Raw genomic sequence first — 26,662 nt, forward strand, 5'->3', positions numbered from 1 at the left:
AAGACTGAGGAATGAGAGTTGTTCTGGGGGAGCTGTGACAGACGCTGTCTGCTCTGCACCTGACCCAATCCAACGGTCCCTTTCCTTTAAGCAAAGGCACAGAGGAAAGGTCAGCATACACTGGGCTGGACACTGACTAGAGCAAGGCCCTTGCACCGTGAGCCTTAGCCCAGAAACCCTGGCTCCGCACTCAGCCTCTCACTGGACAGCTCCATCTAGCTCTCAAGTATTGAGCCTTGCAACGTGCTCAAAATATGACTTCAAATAGCACTTAAGCAAGAGTAATTAAAGGGAATGTTATCTCACTCAGTTTCTCATTAGCTACATAATTAGACAGGCTGAAATAATTAACATTCCTTTTGACAAAGGAAATAGAGGACCCATTCCCTTTGTTAGGACAGCCTCAAACCACCCAAGCAAGACCAAGAAGAAGTCATTGCCTCCCAGTCCTGTACAGAACAGAGTCAGCATCGAGTAACTTAGACATGGAGACGAGACCAGTGCTGGGCTGGACGCTAGGGCGAGCTGATGCATGCGATGCCCTGATGTATGTGTTACAGATAACAATAACACTCTTGTACACAGAGAAAGAGAACTTGAAGGAAATACATGACTGTTTCCAGATGGCAGGCCAAGGGCATATCCTGCCCCATCCCCCGCAAGGCCCTAGAAAATGACAGAAAGGCTTTTTCTAGGAAGAATAAATCCATTACAGTCCTATAAAACAAGAAAGAATTATATGGATTCCTGAAAATGGAAGGAAGATAGGAATAAACGTGGAGAAACCAAAAATAAAATAAAATAAAAGCATGAGAATAATAATAACAATAAACACTTTTACAGAACATACATGTGCCAGACATTGTTCTAAGAACTTTGACATATATTATCCTATTTAATCCTCACAAAAAATCCTTTGAGATAGAGACTTACTATCCCTACTTTATAAATAAGACGCAGAGTTACAAAACTTTCCCAAGGCACAGTGCTAAGTAAGTGCCAGGACTAGGATTTGAACCCAAGCAGTGCAGCTGGGGATTCTATGCCCAGTCAGATGAGCGGCTCTGGGGGCTCCACGTTTGGAGTCAGCGGATTAGGGGCCCAGAAAAAGCCCTGAGTGGATTTAGAGCAGCCAGGCAAGTGGGTTCCTGCCCAACTCTCCACCTATGCCTGTGCCCTGGATACTAGGGTAGGGAGGAAAGGGGACACCTAGACCAGCTCCTTCCAGTCCCCAACAGGCATGTCCTATCCTCCTGGCGACTGGCTCTGGAGCACAGAATCGGCATTCACAGAGAGGTGACTGGGAAATCTCAGGAACGAGAGAGGAACACATCGCCTGACTCACCAATCATGTGATGAAAACCAAACCATGAAAGAAACACCAAATCTAAGAACAGAAGTTCTAGCTAGAAGACAGAATTAACAAAGTCAACAGAATGAAATGTTTTTAAAAGTACGATTCAAATCCTCTGTGGAGCAAGAAGGGCTACGGAGTCCATGAAACAAAACAAGGCTGTTAGCAGAAAACCATTAAAGATCTTAGAAATGGAGGAGATACACAGTGGTTCACTGGTTATCTCTGGATCAAAAATAGGATGACTTCACTAAAATTTTTCTTCACTTATTTCTATTTTTCCAAACTTCCTATACTGAACATACATTACTTTTAGAATTGGAAAAGTTCTTTTTTTAAATGTCTGGCCCGAGGTAGGTGTTCAGTAAGATTTGGTTGCAAAGTAGTTATTTTGCAAAGCAAAAGGGGGTAGATTCTGACCCCTGCAACAGCCCTTGGCCTTATCCAGGCTGGTCCTTCCTTCATACCATCCGTGCTCCCATCTCTGGGTCTCCGCGCACATGGTTCCCCTCCGGCAATGCCCACTCAAAGATTAGTCTCATGAAGGAAAGGTCCCTGCATCCTGCTGAACCCACCCTCCCCCTCCTCCCCCAAACTCCGAGGGCGCCTAATTCTCCAGGGTTCTGGGACAGTTCCAGTCAAGCTGTTCTATGGGGTCACAGCGTTGGTAACATTTACGCCCTTTACCTTTCAGTGAGTCCAAGCCGCATCTCCCCAACTCGATGGCAGGCTCCTTAATGACACTGAGAGGACACCCACCTTCTCTTTATAGCCCTCTGTGCACAAATAAAGCTGAGACACTTTTGCAAGAACATTCTCATATGTCAGTTGAGTGAATGACAAATGAACTTCGGCTCCTGGTGGGAGCTGGAAAAGGGAAACTTTTGTGGATGCGATTATTCAACAGGGCTGGGCCCATGACAGCAAACGGGCGAGGCCCTGCGTGGCCCACCTGGTCCCAGACAGCTCTGTACTCCCACACCTTGCGTGGGATCCAGAAATACCTGCAATCCCAGAGGGGAAGATTGCTAAATCTAGAGGTGAAATGTGGATGAAGAGCAGGGTACTTACATGGTCTTAAGGTATCTCCCCACAGACTTTTTATTAGTAGTGAGAGAAAACAGTAAATACACAGTGAAGAAACCGGACAACACCTTGACTGAGTGATCAAACATCACACATAGGGGGCAGATGGCCATCCAGTGCCTCTGGATGAAATATACTGAAAAGGACACACATCACCCTTGTATATGTGAGCTGGGAATGGATAACCCATAGTCTAAACATGGCGACATCAGACAAATCCAAAGAGAACATTCTTTTTTTTTAAGGGGGATGGAGGCTATATTCTTCAACAACGTCAGTGTCACGAAAGACAAAGGAAGTCTGAGGAACTGTTCTAGATGAAAGGAGACTGAAGAGACAGGACAACCAAATGCAGTTTGGGCCCCTAAGACTGGACCCTGTACTCAGAGGGAAAAGCCATAAAGAACACGATCGGGTCAGTTGACAAACCTGACACACAACCAGCAGACTAGATAGATCTTCGTATAATGTTCAGTTTGTTGAAGGTTATCTGAAGCAATATCCTTATTCTTAGGAAATCCACACTAAAATATTTAGAGTTAAAGGGCCATGACGGAGGCAACTTACTTTTAAATGGTTCAGGAGAGGGGGCCCGGGGAGAAGGGAGGGAGGGAGGAGAAACATAAATGATAAAGCTAATGAGGCAAAATGTTAAAAAGAGTGAATATGAATAAAGAGTATATGGGGGTTTTGTACTATTCCGGCAACTTTTCTGTAAGTTTGCAATTACTTTCCAAATAAAACGTTTGGGGGGAAAACAACGAAAAGCCTTCCGTTAGATGGGGTGGGGTGAGGGTGGAGCAGACACAGAGGATGAATCTGGGGAGAACACTGGTCATCGCATGTCTGTGCTGGACTCAGAAATTCCAGCCCCGCCAACACGTCCCTCACGGACACACTTCCTCCCAGTTTGGCGCTCCTCTTTCTCACTTCTTCATCGATTTACTCCTTCCTCTCCCAGGATCAGCGATCTCCTAGGAGGCCTCCCTATGAATACCAGAGGGCAGGGCCGATGAAGCTTTGGGGTGTATCTTTATATACAGTTAATATTTTCTGGAAATGTTTTGACATCTTTTTTGTCCACAAGTCCATAATAATGCGGCGAGTTATATTTACTAAGTGTTCTCCCCCCTCCTATTTTGTGGCTGATACGACTCATGCTGCTTCACTCCAGGCCTTCAGGCCACGGCCCTCCTTTCTGAGATCTCATGCAGGCTTTCCAGGGTGGATGCCCATTCCCCACCCACCATCGCCATCACCAGTGTGACCCCAAAGGAACCCCGCTTCGCGCACCGCGCACACAGGCATGGCCTCCTCCCCAGGTTCGCTGTCTGCCAGAGCTGGCTGCGGTCACTTTAAATAACTCCCCGCCAGACAGAGTCTCTTTAAGCAGCCTCACTGTGGGCTAAAGGGAATCAAGCAAACCATCATATTGTACAAATTCATTTACTTATTAATTCAGAAGTCCTTATATGCATCATTCATGTGCAGACTGCGCAATGCCAAGTAGGTTGGGGTATGAAAACTGAAGCACAACAGCGGGGCTGGTTGCTTTGAACACACTGGGAATGTAAAACATTAGAACTTCTACTGTAATATCCAACATCAAAAAGCTAATATTAATAACAACTTACATTCTGACAGTGCTTTTTACTTGAGTCCTCTCAAGTTCATGTCATTATTCATGCATTCATTCACATGTTCATTAAACAATTAGTATCTGTGTCATGTCACCAGGTACACGCAAAGACCACGGAGGCGAAGACCCAAGCCCTGGCCACAGGAGGCTGACATTCTCAGTGCTCCTGGATGGCCCAGCTGACCCACTAGATACATGCCTACGGTCCCACCCATGATGGGGCACCAAAGAAAATTATTTCAAAGATGAGAAAAATGAGAGAGGATCAAAAAGAAGTTCTTGTGGATTCTTTGCACAAGTAAATTTTGTTGCTTTTAAAACCACCATTTTATATTATAACTCAGAGCCACGTTGATATCTTTTTAATTACCTATGGGACCCTAACCTGGCCAGTGCGGAGGGCCTGTAAAAGTTGTCATCCATCCCAAAGAGTAAACAGGGTTGCAATCCTAAATGCCGACAAGCAGGTGACTCAGATTAGTGAAGCGCTGTTAAGACAGCAGGACTGACAGGACTGGGTGAGGGATTCACTGGGAAGGGGCCAGAGAGGAGGGGGTAGAGGGTGACACCCTGACTTCTGACCTGGGCAATGGTGGTGTCATTGCCTGAGAGAAGGACACACGCTGGAGGTGACTCGTGATTAGCGGCTGGGTTTCAGGTGCTCTATTCCTGAGAGCCCAAGGGACCCCAGGCTGGGACTCCCCTGCCCCCAGAGGGAGCAGCATAGAGCAGGGAGCGTGCTGGAGAGAAGGTGGGAGGGGCAACATCCAGGGCTGGCAGATGACAAGGTATGAAGGGGCCTGAGGAAGGGCCAGGGAGGCAGGATGACACCCAGGAAAGGACCCTGTCCAGGAAGAGGGGGCAAGAGAGTTTGGGGCGGTGGTCAGTTGCAGAGGCCAGGCAGACAGGGACAGAAGGGATGTAGCAGCACAGAGGTCACTGGGGACCATCTAGGAAGGAGACTGCAAAGGGAGGTGACTGAGACTGTGTGTGCACGACTCTTGAGAAATTTGCTTGTGAAGCCGAAGAGAGGGAAAGCTGCCAGAGGAGCAGAGGTGAGAGGGGTGTCCTTTCTCCCCCCTCGCTCCCTTCTCTCCTTGGTAAAAGAGACCTGAGGATGTTTAAATGCTAAGAAAAACCGCAGCGAAGGAGAGCTTGGGGATGATATATATGCTGTGGGGCGCACACGGATGCTCTGGCTGTCCTGAGGTCGTGGAGGGGAGCACAAGGAGCCGCACTCCTGAAGGCCAGCAGGACACATGTGTCATTAAATCCCCTTTACAAATAGGGAACCCTGACATGCAGAGTTCAGGTCACACAACTAGTCAGGCACTACAGCCCAGATCTAGGACACAGGTCTCCCAGTTTCTAGTTCTGGTCCTTCTTCCAGACCAGTAGTCTTCAATGGGGCCACCCCTGGGATGGGGTGGGGGGCTCTATCATCACCACGGTGGGGAGGGAGTGCTACAGGTACTGTCGGACGTCCTACAATTCTACAATTCCCACAACAGCCACAAAAGAATTCTCTCACATGACTTCAGAATGGCCCACTGGGCATTCAGAGGCGAAAAGCCCATTTGTAATCAACTGCATAGAGACCCAAACTTCATTCTCAAATAAACACAGAGGCTTTTTGCCTGGAATTAGCATGTACTGAATTGTCCGGGAATGCCGCTATTGTACAAATGGAGGGGACGCTGTACTTCAGGTCCTTTGGAACTTGACCATGAGTGGTTCACCCTTTTGGACAATCAGGTCAACCTCAGCAGCGTCGCTGCTGGCGTCCGAGTCACCCAACCCTACCTGTATCATATGGGTCTGCGTGGCTGCTACATTCTCAGTGATTCTACGTACAGGGTCAAGCACCTCACTTCTTCCTTCCATCTTCCATGTAGCCATGTTCATGCAAACATGATATTGTATCATAACTACCTTGTTGGCTATTTCTCTCTTCATTTACAGTTAAGGCATTTTACTGACGTTTTTAAACTTATGTAAATAGGTAGATCATATTATCTATTAATTCTATTCCAGGTAAATAGGAGGCATTACAAATATTTGCTAAATAAAAGGGGGGCACCATTCCATATCACATGCACCTGGAAGTAAGAGAAAGTACAGGGTTGAGGGAAATGCAGGGGTGAGCAGAATCAGGTGGCTTCACATGATCAATCTCCCAGAATGAATTCAACGGTCATTTACAGATTACCTACATGATGCTCAAGGACGGTACTTGGGTATACTGACAACATGGTAAATCTGTGGGGCTTAAGAAAACTACTCAAATGGGCACCTTTGGGAAATGTCATTTCTATGATTAATTTAAATTAGCCCCTATCTCAGCATTTTCCAGCGTAATGACAAGAGGTAAAAGTCAGCCCGTAGGGACCAGGGAAATGATAAATGGCTCGACATCCAGAGGCAAAGATGTGTTTAGAAGAAGTCAAAGCAACAGGTGCCAGACTTGGTCTGGGGAGTATCTTCTTAATGGATGAGAAGATGAGTAAACATTTTGTAAGAGGATGCTTAGGGAAATGTATTTATGGAAAATGCTATATCGTGAGGAATAGGAGACGGGCATATGGGTAGAGAAATGATCTCAGAGGACCTCCGATAGGCTAAAAAGGCGGGCCAGAAATACTCAGGGCTCAGGTTCTCAGAGGGGCTGGTTATTTAATGGGGGGTGGATAGGAGGCAAAAATTCCCATGGGCGTGCCCATCAGTGCCAATCGGGGACCCAGGAAAAAAAGAATGTGTCCTTCAATCCAGAGGGGGTAGCCAACTGACTCAGGGGTCCTCCCCATCTGAGGACGTTGGGGCCTGGGGAGAAAGGAAGGGGCAGCCTGCTGGCTTGGAGCGCTAATGGGCCATCCAGAACCGGCTCTTCGAGCCAGCTCTTCCACTAACACTCGCCATTCACTTCCTCTCCTCTCAATTTTCTCCTCAAAAAAAAAAAACAAAAAAACGAATAAAACACAATAGAAGACTTTAGATTCCATCACTGTACATTTTTCTATAGTTTTCATATTTTCCCAAGTGCATCTGTATGTTAAAGAAAACACGTTAAAACATCAGATCAATGCAGCTGTAGGAATTTAACAAGCAGATACTCTAGAATGTGTAGCTGCATCACTTCCCAGAAGGAAGTAGAGGAACCAGATCACTGGGGCTCCAAAGACACACCCAGAGGTAGGAAGTGCATCCAGGAACCAGTTCACAAGTCCCTCTGCAGAGCTGACTCAGCTAAGGGCCTCCACCCAGGCTACAGTGAAATAGGAACACCCCAGCAGGGATTCCCACCCTGAGGGCGCACCAGTTCATCTCAGAGACCAAGCCATGGGAAAGGGAAAAGCCTTCTAGGTTCAAGAGTCATGCAGGGCCAGGACAGACTAGCGTGAGGCAACAGAGACATTCACTTCAGGCACAAAACTGAAGTTTAAGGTGTGCCAAAAAAGGCTTAGTAATCAAGATACATGCTATCATAAAGCAATATTTTACAAAAGCAAACTGGTAAACTAAGGCTCAGGCTCTAGTTACATTGAAACCAGGGCCAGGATGAGGCAGGGTCAGATGAGGTTCTGTGATGGAAGAGTCCCACACAACAAAGCCCGGCCCAGCCCTGGCGCCAGTAACACCTCTGTGGAAAAACATCGTGCAGCACCATGATCCCTTATCCAAAACCCTTGAAATTCAGGAGTTAAAAATAATTTTAAGAAGGTAAAGTACAGCACATCCCATAGACTACAGAGTTCCTCCACAGGGTCTGGGACAGCACCCCCATCAAACACATGAACATTTCTGCAGCCACATCTATGAACAGGCACATTCCGAGAACAGACAGCCAGGGGCCTCACATGAGGTCAGGTTTTGCTATCACACACGTGACAGAAAAGCTTTCAGTTTTACCATGTCTTAGATTTTGAAACTATAGACAGAGGAGTGTGTCTTAATAGCACTATGCTAGCTTTCTTACAGAAAACAAGGCAGCAGACTGGACCCAAAATTTCTGTTATAAACTTACGCAGAAAAGACCACTGCAAAGTCCTCACCAGTGAGGCCCCAGAAGAAGGTGGTTTCGAAAAGCTGGTCAAGCCCAGAGCAGATTTAGGGCAGCAGCATCCCCCACCAGCCAACCAACAGGTGTTATTAAACACCTTCTACGTGTAAAACCCTGTACAGAGTCCTGGGAGGTAGTAAGACATACAAGACACAGTGCCCGCCCTGGAGAGCTTAAAAGGTAGCAGGGACAAGACGGGAAACATAAATCATAGGATATTGACAACTGAAGGGAGCTAATCCACAGCTACACTTAAAAAATGATGAAACCAGGCAGTTAACGGCAGGAAGAGATTAGAATCTGGGTTAGCTAACTGCCCTGCACTGCCCCTTGTACGATCCTTGCAAAATCATTGCCAATTCAGTGATGAAATGACGAAAGGAGTAAAAGATCCCAGCTGAAGTGGTTTCGGTCAAACACACCTTTGTAGCAAAGGTGGGCTCTGGCTTTGAAAAGAACACTGGTGCCCTGGCCGGGTGGATCAGTTGGTCGGAGCATGATCCCGCACACCAAAAGTTTGCAGGTTCGATCCCCTGGTCAGGTCATATACCTAGGACGCGGGTTAAGTTTGATCCCCAGTAGGGGTGCCTACAGGAGGCAACTGATTGATGTTTCTCTCTCTAAAACCATTAAATATATCCTCGGGTGAGGAAAAAATAGAGAGAGAGAGAGAGTCTTAACTAAGGCACCAAGTGTAATAGGTCTGATGTTCCCAAGCTTGTATGAGAGGCTTCCCCAGGACCACTGAGGAAACTTGATCTCTGACCCTGCACCTGGGAGGACAGGGTAGATTGGCAACTGGCCACCACCTGAGACACCCAAGGTGCAAGACACAGGCTGGCCACCTGCTATCAGAGGAGCCCAGGGAGATGGCTGTGCTGGGGGGTCAGCCTGCGTTCCCAGGTTCACTGCGCCAAGTAATGTGTGATTGTTGCCCTGGACTAACATGGGCCACGTGCTGGAGAGGCCCCCTGTCTCAAAGGGCCCCTCAGAGAGACTGAAGGACCTTAGCCAAAAGGGGCTTGAGGTGAATCACCAATTTTAGAAACTAAGGAAAAAACAATGATTTAGAAGAGGGGATAATTTCCTCTCTTCAAGACAAATGGAAGTGAACACCCCCAGCAATTGGGGGTGGGGGGGCGGTCTCTGAGAAACCATGAACATGGCTGCAAGGGAAAGAACTGGCATTAAAAACCTGCCCGGCCTAGGAAGCTGGAAGCTGGCAGACAGCAGTGCTGGCCAAGTGAACCTTTTCCTATCCCTCCCAGCCCACTGTCAAAGGATTAGACATATTAAATACTGAACTGTGACTTCAAGTGACCACAGGACCTTCTACTGCCTCAGAATGACTAGGAAAGGTATGGGGATGGATTGAGTTTTCAGCCCAGGGCAGGGAAAGAATTAATCCCATTGAAAAACATAAAGGGACAGTAGGAGACAAAATTAAGTCACTTTATGAGCACAAGCCAATGAGTCATGTTTCTTTATACTAATTAGAAACATAGTTATTAAAATGGAATGTTTGTCCCTGTACCAACTAAAATCATCTCCCACATTCCCATGGGTATAGTAACTACTGTTAGAAATAACTGGTATAGAGCAATAAGGAACTAACAGAAAAAGCAAGGCAGACAGGGACCCAAAAAAAAGATGATTTTGGTGGGTTCAGTGGGAGCTCATTTGCTCCTCAACTTTGAATATGTTGAAATGAAAATAGATGTATCAATGGATAGCAGAATCCACGAGTCCCTGGACAAATAGCTTTGTTCAAAGGGAAATCCAGATGGCCCGATTCCATGTGCAGAAAAGCTGTGACTCCCTGAGTTTCTAAGTGGACTTTATGATGTGCTCTTGCTCTTTTAGGCTAAGCAAAGGCAGCAGAGAAGAGGCACACGCTCACGACACTGAGTCACTTGGGAAGCATCAGTCAACGTCCCCAAGTCCTGGAGCCCTGGAGGGATTCTGGGCTGAGCCAGTCCATGGAGTCTGCCAAATCCAACTGCAGAATGCAAAGCAGATACCAACGCGCAATTTCCCTGCTGCCTTCACTTGGGGACAGTTGGAGCATGGGGGGGGGGGTGACATTTAAGTTTTAAGACAAGGCACAAGTGGTACTCCCCATGATTTAAGAGACGAAGAGTACAAACCGCTCAGCTGCCCAGTTTAAACAGTCAAAAGAAGAATTACCTGACCCAGTGTGCCCCTCACAAAAAGGTATTTACTCCTGCTCTGACTTTGTCCCTTAACTTCCTATTTGGCTTCTTTCTTCTGGAGTTTCTCCTTCAATCCCACCTCTGCCTCCCCAGCCCTGTCTTCCTACAGTTCCAGACAAGCTGAATTATTCCCTGAGATGGGCCCAAATTAACCAGATTCTACTGGATCTCCCAGTAGTCTCACCAGAAGAGATGTTAGAGAATCTCTCTTCTAACATTCTTACTTTGCAGATAAGGGAACTAAAGGACCCATGTGACATGCCAGAGTCACTGAGCTAAGACAAGAGCCCAAGCCTCCTGACGCCTAACAAAATGCTCCATTATATACCATCAGGCTAACTCTCAGAGGGGGTCAGTTCACCTCCTCCAGGCTACCACGTGGACCTTCATTCTTCTTCCACAAATACCTCAAAATGGTAGAAGAGCCTCAGGGTTAACCTGCCTGAAACAAACAAGGATGAAAGAGATGAAAATCATCTCAACGAACTAGCCGGTCACCTCTGAATGGAGTAATCAGTGGCCACAAAACCTTTCTCAGGAGAATGGGATAGTCTGCTGTACTTTGCAGAGTTGCCTGGGACCCAGAGTCATGATCAGGTCTCCCCAGCTGAACTGTAATAATGGGCAGGGAAAGGCCCAAAAACGAGCTTGGAGGATGAGGACTGGAGTCAAGAATCTGAAAAGATAAGTCAGTATGACTAGTGACTGTATGGTGATAGGAAGAAAAATGCTGCCCAGACAGCCTGTGAAGCAAGAAGGGAAAAGTTGGCATCAAAATGAAATGGGACTTATGAGATACGTCCTATGCCAACCAGAAAGCCTATTCTCCTTACAGTAACTCCCAGGCCATCTGGTCTACTTCCCCAGTGTAGGATACTGACTTTCCTCTTCTTTCCCAACATTCACAAGGATGTTTTTCAAATAAGAATCTAGACTTCCAACTCCTTTTAACTAGCTGTATTCAATCCACGTCAGTTCTCCTTACAGCTTAACTAACACTACCTCCGCTTTTACCTTCTCCCAAGCATGCAATCCACAGAACACAATGGAATCAGACAGATCTCAGATCAAATCCCAGTTTGGACACTTGCTAGCTGTGTGACATGTGCAATCATTTTAACTTTCAGAGGCTCAGTCTTTCCAGCTGTAAAGTGGGGGCATATAAGTAAATATCTCATTGCTACGAGAGAAGAAAAACATATCAAGTGCTTAGCCCGGTGTCTGGTATATAGTGAATATTCAGTAAATGGTGGCTGTTATTGTTATGATTGCTATGAGCACTGAAGCCAGCTGAAGCTCCATTTGTGGAATTAAGTCTCAGAGGGCAGAAACGGTTTGTCAAAGGTCACACAGTGAGTCAGGAAGGGATCCCAGGTTCCCTGATTTCAGGAACCTTTGCTAACCATCAGCTCCTACACAAACAACATCATTGCCCAATGATCTAGAAATCTGGGTATCAGATCACATCCATGTACCACAGCTGATGATTTAATAAGCCCTCACTGTGTGCTAGAAACTGTGCTGGCCATAAGAAAGCGTTAAGGCTTCTGCAGAGCAGAGCAGGAAGGGCATCTCCATTTTATGGCAGGCAAAAACACAATTAAAAACAAAAACAAAAACACTCTGGAGCTGCTGCTTACTTGAGTTGCCCAGTGATGACAATATTTCTTGTCCAAATTTAAGAAAGTAAATGAAAGTAAGACCAATGCCCTGGCTGCCTTAGTCCTAGCTTTGGAAAGGCACTTTTGATTGAAAATAAGAGGGAAGGGGATCGTTGGGACGAGAGACTAAAATGGGGTTTGGCTAAAGGCAACAGGGAAAAAGAAGTTGGGGTTGACAGTGGGCTAAACATAGGTCCCAACGACTGCTCCACAGAATGGCATTTATTGTTTACAAGGTGGACTTCTTGCTGCACCAGGGCCTGTCCCTCCACTGACGGTGCAAGCAACGAAGTCATGGAGCCTCAGGAAGCACATTTTACCTTGAAGCATGAATCACCCCTCACAAGCCCAGGAAGGAACCTCTCTTTGTGGCCCCCTCTTTTTTGGCTGGCATCCCTAGCTCCATGGGGCTGGTGTGAAGGCCTTACCAAAACTCAGGATGAGTGACCTTTCTGATAGAAATGAACCATTCCAGAAACTCATGTGATGGCGTATCTTTTAAAAACTGAAAGGAAACAATGAATGAATGGATGGATGAATAAACGAACCAGTGCTAGAAGGCACTGGTCACTCATGTCCAACCACAGAAGCAGTCAGAAATGGCTAGTGCATTCCAACTGCAGGGCTTCTGGAGTGGAAAGGAATGGCAGAAAGGGTGCACTCTGATTAGGTCCCCAATGTATTAGATCTTCCTATATTAAGTTAGAATTTGACCACGAAAGTCTCTCTCTCTCTCTTTTTTTAATTGCCATGCTTCCAGAGAATGGAGTAAACAGGAAGGAGCAATCTGAGGACCCAAGTCCTGCCCCAATTTCAAGGATGCTATCCTTTCTACAATACCAGGCACATTGGGAGCCGAGAGCCCTGAAAAGATATCAAAGTCCTTGTTAGGGAGCCAGCAGAGTAAAGGATAATGGGGAGCCTGATGTTCAGAAACAGAACTTGGCAATGACTTTGGTTACTCCTCAAATTGCCCACACTGGATTGTAACCAGCCCCAAAGGTGGAAGCACCAACACCAGTGGAGGGTGGAAAGTGACCTTTCAGAACCATCCTTCAAAGGAGCAGAGGTCAATATCACTCTGTGACCTCAACCCCACTAAATTTATACAGAGGGGAACTGATATTAAAATGAACCTTGAGGACAGCCTTGAGGTGGAGGAGAGCGGCAGTCCATACCTGCAGGATGGATGTGAGCAAAAGGAAGGGAGCAAGGCCTCCTTTCTGTCTGGAAATGAGATAGATCACTTGTTTAGCCTCAGTTCTATCTATGGATGTGAGTTGCAGGGATGAAAACCACACTTTTTCCTTAAATCACAGCAGCACAGAGCATCCCACAGCTCAAAGTCCGAGGCAAACAAGCACGTAGGTGCCTAAATTCTATCAGTGCATCTTTGACTTGTAATGAAAAAAGTGCACCCCCTGGATCTCTTCCTGTTCTTGAGTCGAAATATTCTTAAATCCCAGAAGAGGAAAACTTCCCCAACACAGACATTCATTCAAACCACAGCCAGCGTGCTCTCAATGAGACTCAGTTTCCCTCGAGGGAAATCATAACCCAAAGTGCCACCTCCTAGCTCTTCCCCAGAAATCAGCTTACCCCTTAGTTCTCAAATACAAAGCCTCTGATATCTGAGAGGTGGTGGTGGAGAAAGCAGAAGATCTGACCAGAAAGGCTGAATTTCTTCCTGCTCAGAACATCAGAATCCCTTCCAACATTCCCTCCTCAGCCAGGTGTTGCCACAAAGGGAGCTGAGAGGTTGCCAAGTAAGAAATTATCCACATCTTAAAAGGAATGTTCCTGCAATGAAAAAATAAAATCCAAACCGCCTTGTCTGTACATTGATGGTGAGGGGAGGAGGGAGGAGAAAAGTAAAGAGATACAAATTTGAAAACAGCCAGGCGGTTGGAGGGATAGATTTCCCTTCTCTCAAGGACAGCCAGGTCTTCTATGGTTGCTGATAAGACCAGGCAGCTTCACTTTACTGCCCTCACCCAGGTCTCAACTTATAACATCAGTGTCCCTAACATCATCAGAGACCCTTCTCAGTCAGAGATTGGAGGGTGACTGTCCCTGACAAGCAGTCTGGACACTGTCTACCTGGAAAAAATCCTGCTAGGAAGGAGCTCGGAGACATCTGGAGAGCAGAGGCAGACAGAAGAAACACACTTGCCACCCATGAGCTATAGAAAGTGCCTTTCTGATTAAAAACTATACTGTTAAAACCGACACTGAACTTTCCCTATCACAAAAGCTGTAATTTAGCCCCTTCCTGCAAAAATGACACCTTTCCCTTTAGAAACAATAAGTAAATCAGCTACAAGTAAAACAAACACAGTACAAGGCTCTCTAACTCGTTTAACATCTTTCATTCCAGCCCTTGAGGCTCTTAAATCACTTTATAAATGTAAAAAGTCATGTTTCATCACTTTAAAAGAGGGAATCAGAGGGAGTATCATTTTCCCATGTTACAATCGGTGCATCTGAGGAACCCCTGAAAAATCCCCTTCTATCATTGTGGGTGGAGAGGTCAGAAATCTGTATCATTATCCTCAGCTCTGAATAAACATCTTGGGATAAACCCAACAGGGGCTGAGCAATATCAACCCTGCCATTTAGAGGGGAAAGGGCCCTAGAAATGGGACTAGTGGTGCTCTTTGGTCTAGAACCTACATCTGACTCTAGCCACAAGTTCTAGAACCACAGATCGATAGCTCTGGTGACTTCTATTTCTCCTGCTGCCTCTTAGTGGTCCTGAAACATCCCTCACTCCTGTACCTTTAAGTGACCAAAGTCAAAGCTAAATCAGCTTGTTGTTTCACTACAAGAACCAGATAAATATTGGGTTGACCAAAAAGTTCATTTAGTCTTTCCGTAAGATGGCTCTAGTAGTGCTTAGTTGTCTTTAACTTCATTCGAAACAATTTTGTTAGATTGTGTTGTGACAGCGGTCATATCAATTGCATTTAAAAAAAGCATCAAGATTGGTGAATTTTTTGTGCAGCCATTTTAATATGAAGATGGAAGAAGATACACAATATTTTTGGCATATTATGCTTTATTATTTCAAGAAAGGTAAAAACGCCACTGAAATGCAAAAAAAAATTGTACAGTGTATGGCAAAGGTGACGTGACTGATTGAACACGTCAAAAGTGGTTTGTGAAGCTTCTTGGTACTACTGTACTACTGACATTTTGGCCAAATAATTATTTGCTGTGGGGATATCTTATGCATTGAAAGATGTTTAGCAGCACCCCGGGTCTCTACCCACTAGAAGCCAGTATTGCGAGATAGCCGACATACTCAGAATATCCAAATCAATAGTTATTAGTGAAAAGCAAAAACGTGTCTTTCGTTTTACAGAAAAAAACTAAACAGTTTTTGGCCAACCCAATAAATTAGCCCAGCCACCCTCACCATCACCACCCCAGTTACCCATCTCTGTCCCCAAATACAAAGCCTTGCAGAGGAGGGCCAAGTCTCTTCTGAGCCCACCCGTCCATGCCTTGGTAGACCACGATGTCCCACAGGCCCACCCCTGGTCCAATCACTTGTATCATTAGCTCATTCACAGGAGCAGGCAGGAGAGTCACCCAACAAACCAGCTACCCTTCCCAGCCCCCCACCCCGCCCCAGTACCTTCTGGCTCCATGGGCAGGCAAGCAGATGTAGCTCAGCCTTGCAAACAGGAGAAAAAAATAACTCTCAAAGGGCTGTCCTTTTTGAGAGAAAGAAAGGCAATGGGCAATCCTGCCACAGGATGGAAGCTGGTGGTCACAATGCAAGCGGCTCAGAGCTGGAATTACCTCATTCCTGAAGACACAAGGTCAAGATCTGGGACCTGGAGCCTGGCCCATTTGTTTTCTAGAGAGGAATACTTTGTACTACCCACCTCCAGGGCAGGCCATTCAGCCCTCCCCCTTGATCCCTCTTCCTGGTTATAGCAAAGACAGAACCCAGCCTCCTGATGACCCAAGTCTTAAGGCCAAAGTAACGACTAATTTGTTATTAAGTGCTGCATACACACCAGAATTGATGAGCAAACCCCCAAGGTTACACTGGCCCAGCTCCCCCAGGGTCCTGTTCTTTTCCTCCCAGGAGGGCATGTAGCAGCATCTGAACAACCTGCCACCCTAGGCTCTCTGTACCTGGGGCAACTAAACATTCCCCCAAGGAAAGTGGAAAAAGAGGGAGACCTAGTCGTGAGAAGGAAGGGGTCAGTTTCTGACTGGGCATACACAGAAAGAGGGAAAGAAAGACACCTGGGAAAGAGGCCAACATCTCTCTGCCCTTGCGGGGTACAGGGATGAAATGGTCCTCATCTCAGCCCTGCATCTCCCACCGAGGGCTGGAGATAAGAGAGGGCAGAGGGAGAGCTGGCGGCCAGGGGGCTGGGCTGGGTCCCAGGGTGTGCAGTTCAGCATCACCTAGTTTTTCCGTGCACCCCCGAGAGAAGGCAGCAGGGTCATCCTGGCACGATAGTTCCCTCCCCTTCTGGAAAGTCCTCAGCCTCAAACTCAGGAGGGTCTGTGGTTTCCATTCCCAAGCCCTGGCTCCCTAGCTTCCACCCAGACTGGCGCCCCCCTTCCCTCTCCTGAAGCGGCCTGGGGGTGGAGGGTGGTGCTCTCCGCCTGTTGGAAGGAGGGTGTCAACCTTCCACTGCCCGAGGTCCCCGGCTGACCCCTTCCCCTAGCATCTCCCCGATGCCCTTTGTTTTCAGGCGGGGAAAGTTGCCAACACGCCCCCCTGTGCGCCCATCCCCCTCAGGGAACCCAAGCCCGGACGCACCCTCTAATCTGCGGCTCGCTTTTTAGCTGGGGCAGCGGCGTCGAAACCGAAAGCAAAGAGAAGCAGGATGGGGCAGTGCCCCCAGCCCGGTCTCGCGGTCTTCCCCATCACCTTACCATCGCCCGCACCCCCCGCACCGGCGCTGGCCGCCCTGTGCGGCCACCCCTCTGGGCGGTGGAAAGGCCTCTGCAGGCATCGGGGACACCTACCAGTGCCGGGCTGGGGCCGCAGACAGGGGCAAGAGCAGGGACAGGGCTGGACCGGCCCCCTGCCGGGCGCAGGTGCGGCCAGGAGTGCCGTTTCGCTGGCTCGCTCCCGCTCCTCCTCCCGCGCCGGGACTCTGGGCTCTCTCCTGCGCCGCCTGCTCCCCGCCCCCACGCCCTGCGTTCGGGCTCCCCCCGCGCAGAGTTGCCGGCAGTGCCTCCCCCACACTGCCCGGCCTCCCGCGCCGCGCCTAGTCCCGCATTGTGTATCGGCGCCCGCTGCGGCGGCCCGGGGGGCCGGGGGGCTGCGGCCGCCGCTGCCCGGCTGAACGGAGCCCCCGGCGGCAGCAGCGGCGGCACTCACCCATAGTACGGATGCGATGCAAACTGCACATGCTCGCGTCTGACAGGCGCCCTGCCTCCAGCGCGGCTTAACTCCTTGCTCGCCTAGTGGTCCGCGGGGTGCACTAACCCGCTGACCCTGCCTCCTCTCGCAGCCGGGAGTCTGCCGCGCCCCGGGCGCCAGGAAGTGCGCCCACAGACGGGCAGCAGCGCAGGTGGCTGCAGTGCAAAGCTCCTTGGCCCTCTCGGCCCCTGCCATTAAGCCTGCATTTGAGATGTCTGCAGGGGCTGGGAGGAGAGGACTGGCCCGGCTTGTAGGAGTTGTGGGGACTGCGTATCCAAAATCCACTGTGGGTCTCCGTGGCAGGGCATGGGCCACATGGAGTTACAGGCCCATTGTGTTGTGTGCAGTCCATCCATTGAAACAGCCCTGCCAGGTTCTTGTATTAGCCCCATTTTCAAGATGGAGAAACTAAGGCCTTTGGAAGTTGAGGCTTTTGCCTAGGGCAAGGCCTGAATCTCAAATGCCCACGATTTGGTTTATGCAGCAAAAATTAAACAGAAGATATTCTTTCCGAGGTCCATCTAGATTCTTCTGTTGGAAAGTGGAAAATACTGGATGTCATCTGGAAAGCCTGGATATTCTGGAATGTGGATGGTGGGGAATCCTGACTGAGGGCCCTGACTCCCAGACAGTCTGCTCACAAGGGGCCTAGGTCCTGCAGAAGGGCGGAGCAGGGAGTGGGAACGCAATTTAACCCACATCCCCACACCACCCCTGGGTCCTTGCACTGGGTGCCACAGCCAGGAGAAAGGGACATTTAAAATTTTTATAATGCCTCCTGAAGTGTCCTTTCGTAAGTAATCTGTCCAGAGGAGGTGCCCTTCTCTAATTCTCATGCAACCCCTATGTGTTTAGAGGCCTGAACTGAGAGGGCGGATGACTGCTTCTTGCCTAGCTCTCTGCCCGTTTTTATCACGTGCCACTGTGACAGAGTTCTCAGGCGTCTGAGGCAGCATGGAGTCTTCTAAGAAGAGGAAGCTGAGGTTCATCCAGCTGGTTTTGCCCCACTCTGGGTGAGAAGCTGGTCTGCTTTTCCCACTGTCTGAACCGAACCCATCCTATGGCTTCCCCCAATTGCAAGATGGGGCCATGGGTCTTCCATCAACCTCCTGCCCCTGGACGGGATATTCAAAGTTGCATCCCCAACTTGAGCAATGTGGACAAGAAGTTCTAAGCCCATGCCCCCCACACCCTGTTTTTGGGCTGGCTGAGTCCCTTTCCACAAGGAAAGCACTGGGTTCAAAGGGGGCAGAAAGAGTTATGTGGGATTTCCCAAGCCAGTATAGGAAATACACAGCCATGTGGTGCCAATGTCAGGAGCTCTTGGCTTCCCTGAGTTAGTTCCTGCCTGTAAAATGAAGATAATATGGCCTATTTCATAAGTATATGTTGATGATGCATATAAAGTTCTCAATACACAGCAGGCTTTCTATAAGAGATCAGTGTTTTCTGCTGGGATTACTCTTCAGGGAGTGAAGAGAAAGGGTCAAGGCTGCATTGTGGCAGAAGGGCTGTCAAAGAGGCAGGGGACAGCCCCTCTCGGGAACACTCTGGCAAGAAGTAGCTTTAGTTAATCTGGCAGCAAAGCCCACCTGCTGAGGGGGAACCTCCCCTGTGCTCCCCTGCCTTGGAGGCCCAGTTCTCCTGCTCTTGTTCTCAGTCTGTGACTGGCAGCTGACTTGGCTTCCTCACTGACTTGGCTTCCTCCTGGACTCTGGGAGGCAGCGTTGTATAGAGGAAAGCATAATGGGCTGGAAAAACAGAAGATCTGAATACAGGGTGACTTGTTCATTAGGCACAGGGAGGGGCAGTGCCTAGCACCTACAATATTTTAGGGCCCACAAAAATGTTTGAATTTCTTTTAAAATCAGAGACCAAAAAATAAATGTTGAGATCTAGGAAAATATTTTCATATATAATATGTATTTCATATATAATGAGTATTTTCATCCTGAGTATAGAAGCCATAGCAACCATAAGCCAAGGTGCCAGTCACAGAATCGGAAAGAAGGAAGCTAGGAATCAAGGCACAAGACTTGGCATCAGTGAGTCTCTACTTTATCCAGCTCTCCCATGGACTTAACTCCATGATCTGGGTTTTCCTCATCCCTAAGTTAGGAATCATTTCTTCCTAACAAAAATTTATATAATGCCTTACAATTGACATATCTTCTCTCTTTGGGGAAGGTAGCTATTTTTATCCCCATTTTATAAAAGAGGAAATCAAGACTCAGAGAGATTATATGTTTTGGTCAAGCTTATATTACTAATAAAGGCAAAATGCAGTTCAAACTCTGGTCTTCTGGTACCCCATCCAAGGTTCTTTCGAACTGCACCTAAAGATTTCAAACAAGACCAGGTGTGTACAGGGCAGAGCAGTCTGCTGCAGAAGCAGAGCTAAAAGTGCACTGAGTAGTTCCCTGGCTTTTCAGCCAAAGAAAGCTGAGACGTGCATACCGTGTTGTGTGAATGAGTGAGGAGGGGGACTCTGGGTGCATGTAGGCGCGGTAATAGTGGTTCAATGATTCAAATACAGGGTCAGGTTGGAGGGCCATGGGACAAGCAAAGCTCCAAAGGATGTCAGCCCCTCCTTTGTCTTATTAAAGCAACCTGGATTTGATTCAGACTCCGCATCCTGGCCAGGTGGCTTAAGACAGTCTATTTAACCTTCCTGAGCCTATACTCTCATCTGAAAAATGGAAATGGCAATAATACCCAGGCTCATGGCTGTTGTAAGCATAAATAAGATGGTTCATATTAGGTATTTAGCATAGTGCCAGGCACATAGACACAGTTAAAAGTCTGTCCCTGCCACAGTAGGCAGCTGATGGTAGTTCTCCTCACATCTCTCTCCTACCACCAAGCAGGAAAAAAGTCTAATGTCTTTTTGTCTCCAAAGTGCGTTGAACATGTTAGATTCTCAGCTATGTTTTCTGAAAGACAAGAACTTTCCTGCCCTTCTACAAAGCAAACCATCCATGAGGGATTGCTCTTGCCCACTACAGGTAATTTTCTTGATGACTTTCTGTATACTTGTCATCGAGGATTGGTTCCCTGGGGATTGCCCTCTGACCTTAAGTCAGGAGAGATGTGGCTCATGAGGGTGATTTCAGTGGAGGGACGGGGTCTGCAGCCCAATCTTGGGAAGAACCTGGTGGGGAGCCAGAGCATGGAAATTGGAGGCCAAGAGAAAACTGTGTATAGTCTGTCCCAGATGTTAGAAAAGAAAAGAGGGAAGTGAGGTAGGAGCAGAGGAAGTGCTAGAGTTACAGTCAGTCTTAAATTTGGAATCATCTGAGCCAGCTTTGCAGGAACACAATCTGGGTGGGAGAGAACAGGGGGAGCCCCAGGGAACCAATGCTCTCTAACGAGCATGCACAAATCTTTGTTTCCCCTGAAAGCCATCAAGAAACTTACTTATTGTGGACAAGAGCAACTCCTTTATGGATAATTTGCTTTTTGGAACGGCAGGAAAGTTCCTGTCTTTCAAAAAATATGGGCATGGGGCAAAGGGGGAGAAAATGAGGGACAACTGTAATAGTGTCAACAATTATATATATACATATACATGGTCTTGGCGGTAAGAGGGAATCAAGGTAATTTGCTGGAGCTTGAAAATGAGGGAGTATCTTTGTAACAGCCCCTTCTTGAAACAGGAAGAAAAGAGGCAAAGGAGTGTGAACTAGTATCATCTGGAATTCTTTGGTTGCAAGCAACCGAAGCCAGCTCTAGCTGTTTTGAATCTAAAAGGAATTCATTGGGAGGATATGATCAGGTGGCTTATGGATCTCAAAGGAATGCTGGCAAAGTGGACTTGAAAAGGTTAGGACCAGGGCAGCTTTGGGAGCCCAGACAACGGGAAGTATCTGAAAGTCTCCAGAGGGCTCTTCTGCCAGAACAACTTCAATCCTTTTATCATTTCTGCTCAAGTGTAAAAGTCAAATTTGCCTAAATTGAGTCATGCATCCACCTCTCAGCCAGGGAAGGGCAAGCAGAAGACTCTGACGTAAGCTCTACCAGCACCTCCCCCAGCCCTTATGATTAGGAGGTAAGTAGTGAAAGAGAAATTAAAGTGTTGTTTCACAAAGGAAGAGAAGGGCTGCTTTGCAGCCCCCCAAAAGTGAATGTCCGTGATGCGTGAGGGGAGCAGGCAGCACAGGAAATGTACCCTTTCAGGAAGTGTCCCTGAAAGGTTCCTGCTGTGAGCAAAGGTGAAGGGAGAAACACATAATAAGCCTCAAGAAAGTAGCAGGAAGCTGTGAAAAGCACCAGGAGAGAAAGCACAGATGGCTGAACAATGTCACTGCCTGTGCTGAGGCCGGGATAGAGCTGGAGACAGACAGGCGTTTTCAGTGGACTTTGCACAGTCTGAGCTGCGCCCAGGAACAGGTGAACTGTGATAAGGAAAGCTGCAAAAGGTTCTTAGGGATGAGCTTGAATGTTCACAAGTTGCCTCAGAGGGTTGGAAAGGGGTGCCAGCAGAGGCGGAAAGAGGAATCAGAGCCCCGGAGAAATGGTCACGTTGACTGCAGCTTTACCAGGTTTGCTGTCCTTCTCTCCATGAGCGGAAGGGGTATGTACTTTCACAGAGCTCTCAAAAGAATGTGTGCTTTGGAGATATTTAAAAGTCATGTCCCCTCTCTTTTTTTTAGTCATCAAAAAGAACATGCAGTGGATAAGGACTATACAGTATCTGTGAACATCTTGAACCTAAAAATGAAGAACTCACCATTCTGTGATAATGTGAATTCATCCAGGTTGTAACTATGGGGAGAGCTTTCCTGATACGCAAGAGTCTGAATGAGGTAGAGGACGCTCCTGCAAAATGGAATAAAGTTTAATAAAAAGATAGGTTCAATTGCTGAGAGCCAGCGCTTCCCCCCAGTGGCAGCCCAGGCCGGCCAGTCTCCCCAGTGGCAAAAGGATGTTCCCACAGCGGTCCTCTGGGGGTCCTCTGGCGGTCCTCTGATGACAACAGCCTTGAGCCTTGGACACTCGGCTCCTCTGGGGAAAAGGCTCTTTGTCGTCAGGATGAGCTCCAGCCCTGGGCTGCCCCCAGGGTTCAGACCCATCACCTAGTGATAAATCCAGGCTCAGGTTTGATGATTGCATGGCTCACCCTGGCCCCTTTCTTCGTTGTTCACTCTCTTCTGGTCTGAAAGTACTCTTGGGGTGTTGAGGGGGAAAAATGAATGCATCCATAAAGCATTAAGACATTAATGTGTGTGCACTATGACAACCCTGAAAATTCGTGTAGTTTCATGGGACTAGCAGGAAATTAAGGAGGGGAAGGCCAATGCTAGAAGAAATTAAAGTGAAAATATGAATATACATTGAAACTACGCTACTTCTTACTTCTAAGTGTGGGTTTAACTGTGAAGGTTGTAAATTTGGTTATCATGGGGAGTGCTACCCCCACTCCCCCGCTGCTCTCATTTCTAACTCAGCAGTCAGCCCAGGTGCTGGGTAAATTTGAAAGAATTTCTGCCCTAGAGATTAGAAACCAAACTCCAGGCTGGTCACCTCCCCTCCGTGCCTCCCTTTGCCAGGATACAAGGAGCTTAGTCGTCTGAGGAGGGACAAAGGAGTATTGTTAAGGGGAGCCTGGTTATGAGAAGGCTTTGCAACTAAAAGCTTTTATGCTGCTATCTAAGCCATTCTGCCCAGGGGGGACACTGTGTGCCTGTCCCAACTCCACCATATCAGTTCAAAGAGAAATTTCAGCCAGATGCACTGATTGCAGAAGGCTATCTGGGGACTTGGCAGCATTAATAGGTTAAGAATTTCTATCACAACAGCTTATCAAAGTCCCAATTCCTGGCCGCGCTAGGTCCCGGGATGGCTTAGAGTGGGAAAATCTTTCTTTTTGTAGATCAGAGTCAAAACATTTCTCCCACAGGAGCTGGCTGAGAGGCGGCCCAGGGTTGGGGTGGGGGTGGGGATGGGGGGGCAGACTGCATCATCAAGGGTAGGACAAAACCTGTTTCAATTCTTTTTAGCCTCTTCGTCTTGGCCCTTCTAGGAGAATTCTGCCACCTTCAGGAAAGGCTGAGGAAGCCTGACAAATTGATGATCCCAGGGATTCTATCTTGTCTGGGGAATTAGTTCACTTGAGGTATCCTATTAGTCTCAAATGCTAATTAATTAATAAGTATGTACTTAGTGTCTTCTCTTCCCTAGCACTGTTCCCTTGTGGGGACTGGACTCCTGACTGCAAAGAACCTGTTGTTGCGCTAAGGATTAGGGCCGGACAGGTAAAAAGATTAAGACCTGCCATGTGGATATGAGGACAGTGTACAATGGTCTATCACAAAACATTACCATGCGCTCCTAGTAGTGACTGCTTTAAATTCTGCACCTCCCATGCCATGGGAGTTGTGTGTGTGATTATTTGTGTTCTGTGATGGGACTTTTTCCATGCCTGGCTTTATATCTACCACACTCTATTTGTTTGTTTTTAAAGATTTTATTTATTTATTTTTAGAGAGAGGGGAAGGGAAGGAGAAAGAGAGAGAGAGAAACATTGATGTGTGAGAGAAGCATTGATTGGTTGCCTCTTGTATGCACCCGACCGGGGACCAAACCTGCAACCCAGGCCTGTGCCCTGACCGGGCATTGGACCAGTGTCCTTTCAGTTTGCCGGATGACACCCAACCAACTGAGCCACATTCAGGACTACCACATTCTATTTGTAGGCTAAACTCTCAGGCTTTGGCTCAAAGTTGGTCAGTATTTGCAAATTTACACACTTTTTTTTCTGTCAAAAAAACCTTTGCCCCTCTTTCTTGTCCACAACTGAGGCCAAGGTTTGCTTTCTCTTCTGTCCTTCAGCAAGACACAGACCTAGGAAGAGGACAATGCCATCTTCGGTGGATTTTTCCATATCTGTGGGCAGTAATGTCAGGTATATAGGACTGTAACCTCCCAGGGAATACAGAAGGGTCTAGGAGCAGGAAGGGAAGGATAGTCAATTTCTAATAACACTAAGGGAGGACCAGAAGTGCTGAGAGCTCTGCTCTGGAGCTGCGTGCCTGTGTTCAGAGGGCATAGCCTAAGAAGGAAACTGGTGGAAACTTACTGGCAACTCGATCCAGTAGGTGTCCTTACGGACATTTGTATGATGGTGACAAATACTATAGCATATCCTTGAGCTTCTTCTGTTTAACTCCCTTATTCTAATTTCATGTTCTAGGAAGACACTGGGCCCAGTGGGTCCCACTCCCTGCCCTAACTGCTACTTGCCAACCAGGCTGCATAGAGCTGGATGATGTTCCAAAATTCTAAGAATGTCAAAGGGAGGGTCATGAGCATCTCTGGTGCCTCAGAAAAGGAGTGTGGAGGAGCACGGGTGGCTGTGGAAGAATGGAAAGGGGTAGAGAGAAGGAAAACGGGCTCCAGACTTCCTCCCTGAACTCATTTACTGAGCTGCTGCCACCCAGAACCTCACAAAGTCGAGCCTCTGGACTATACACCCAACTAGCTTCACGGTCCTTTTTTCCTTAAAAGAACATGGCTGAACATGGCATTTCCCTTGCAGGATGGAAAATGGGTTTGGATTAGACCTAGGCCCAACTTAACTCTGTTCCCAAGCTTGTGTCTGCTCCTTCAAGACCTGGACAACTGCCAGACCACAAGAACAGAGTGTATAATAGAAATCCAGTAACACTGTTGTGGTCATAGCTTAATTGCTCTGAAGAGGTAACAGAGAGGCAGCAATATCAAAATCGTGTGAGTCCCCTCTGATCTGAGCTTTGACCCCCCCACTCCCTCAGGTCTCCACTGGCCATATACCTCCCCAAGATTTCAACCAGTTAAAGGTGGTTACTCAGAAGGATTAGCATTAAATTTGAGGGATGGAAAGTTATAAGGGCAAATTCTGACTCTTTGACTGGCAGATTGTGGCTTTATTGAGTTGTTTCTCAACTTCCCTGAATCTCAGCTTTCTACTTTACCGATGAGATCAATACTTTTAAAACATTTTAATAGCTTTATTAGAAAAATGATTCATACTCCTTATAAAACATTTATATAATATAGAAAAAGAACAGAAACTAAAAACATTACACCAAATTTCTAAACCCAAAAATAATCACTGTTAATGTTTAAAAAATGTTTTTTCTGCCTATATTTATATACAGATATATAGTTATGTATTTACACATATAAAATTTTACATAAAATAAGTCATGTTATACATACTTTTCTAGAAATTGTTTCACTTGAAATTAAGTAATGAATATCTTTCCATGTCACTAAATATAATTCTTCAACAGAAATTTTAGCAGCTGCATAGTATTTTATTTTCTAGATGAATCATACTAATTTACTTGGTCACAAATGATGGATATTTAGGTTGTGTCTTTTTCTCTATTTTGTTATTATTGCTGCTAATAAATATTGGGGACAATATAGTCCTTTCAACCATTCTTTTCAAATTGTGAGAAATATTGAATAACATAGCTCAAGAAAGAACATAAGAATCATAAAACCTTGTCAGCGAAAGCAGTAATTTAGGGTGGAGGAAAAGGTCCTAGAAAAGTGTTTGTGATCCTGACCTGTATAAATGACTTCCGTTCTCATGACCACTACTACATATGTACATTACTATCCCACTGGCTTTGAGTGCCAAGTGTATTTAGGGAAATTTCTTACCCTGAATATGCCAGTGGATTTATTCCAACACTAATTCTGCTTCCAAAAAAATGCTCTTCCCAGGAGTATTTTTTGTTCCAGAGAGGGTCTACATGTGACCAGACCATCCCCATGCCCTACAAGCAAATGACTTCTTTAGGGATCAGACCCTTCCAGAGGCCATCTGAGAGTTCCCCCAGTGGCCAGTGGGGCACTGTGTGGTGTTTGGAAGGAGCAGCAGCCATGTGTCCCCCACAGAGGAACGCCTGTCAGTTTCCTAGTTCCTATCCTAGGAATCTATGCATTCTGCTCCATCCCCAACCTCCCTTCTTACGTAGGAGACCTGTTCAGTTCTACCTGACTCCTTTGGGTGAGTGCCACTCTGTAAAGGGAAAAGGACCAGTATTCCCTCTTCTGGACCTGGAGGACAAAATTCAGAACTGGGAAATTCCTGTTTGGAAAGGTGCGTTGTGCATTTCACGTTTCTGTAAACCCCAAAGCTCACTTCTGCATAAACAAAGCTCCCGATGTATGGATTCCCACAGTATTCTAAGTTGAGCAGTTTGGTTCCAGCCCCATGTCCTATCACTTAATATGCAGCAGAGCAAAGATCATCCTTAGCT

General features: G+C 47.1%; 1 protein-coding gene across 1 annotated transcript in view; it reads right to left on the minus strand.

Annotated features, from left to right (window-relative positions):
• TMEM229B (transmembrane protein 229B) overlaps positions 1 to 17,504 on the minus strand; it is a 38,020-nt gene extending 20,516 nt beyond the window's left edge. The window contains exon 1 of the transcript XR_016509847.1: positions 17,367 to 17,504. The gene's annotated coding sequence lies outside the window, so the exon portion shown is untranslated. The remainder of the gene's footprint in view (positions 1 to 17,366) is intronic.
• Positions 17,505 to 26,662: the final 9,158 nt, after the last annotated feature.

Source organism: Furipterus horrens, unplaced genomic scaffold, assembly GCF_987537825.1.
Source record: "Furipterus horrens unplaced genomic scaffold, mFurHor1.1.pri manual_scaffold_3, whole genome shotgun sequence".
In the NCBI taxonomy this organism is placed as follows: Eukaryota; Metazoa; Chordata; class Mammalia; order Chiroptera; family Furipteridae; genus Furipterus; species Furipterus horrens.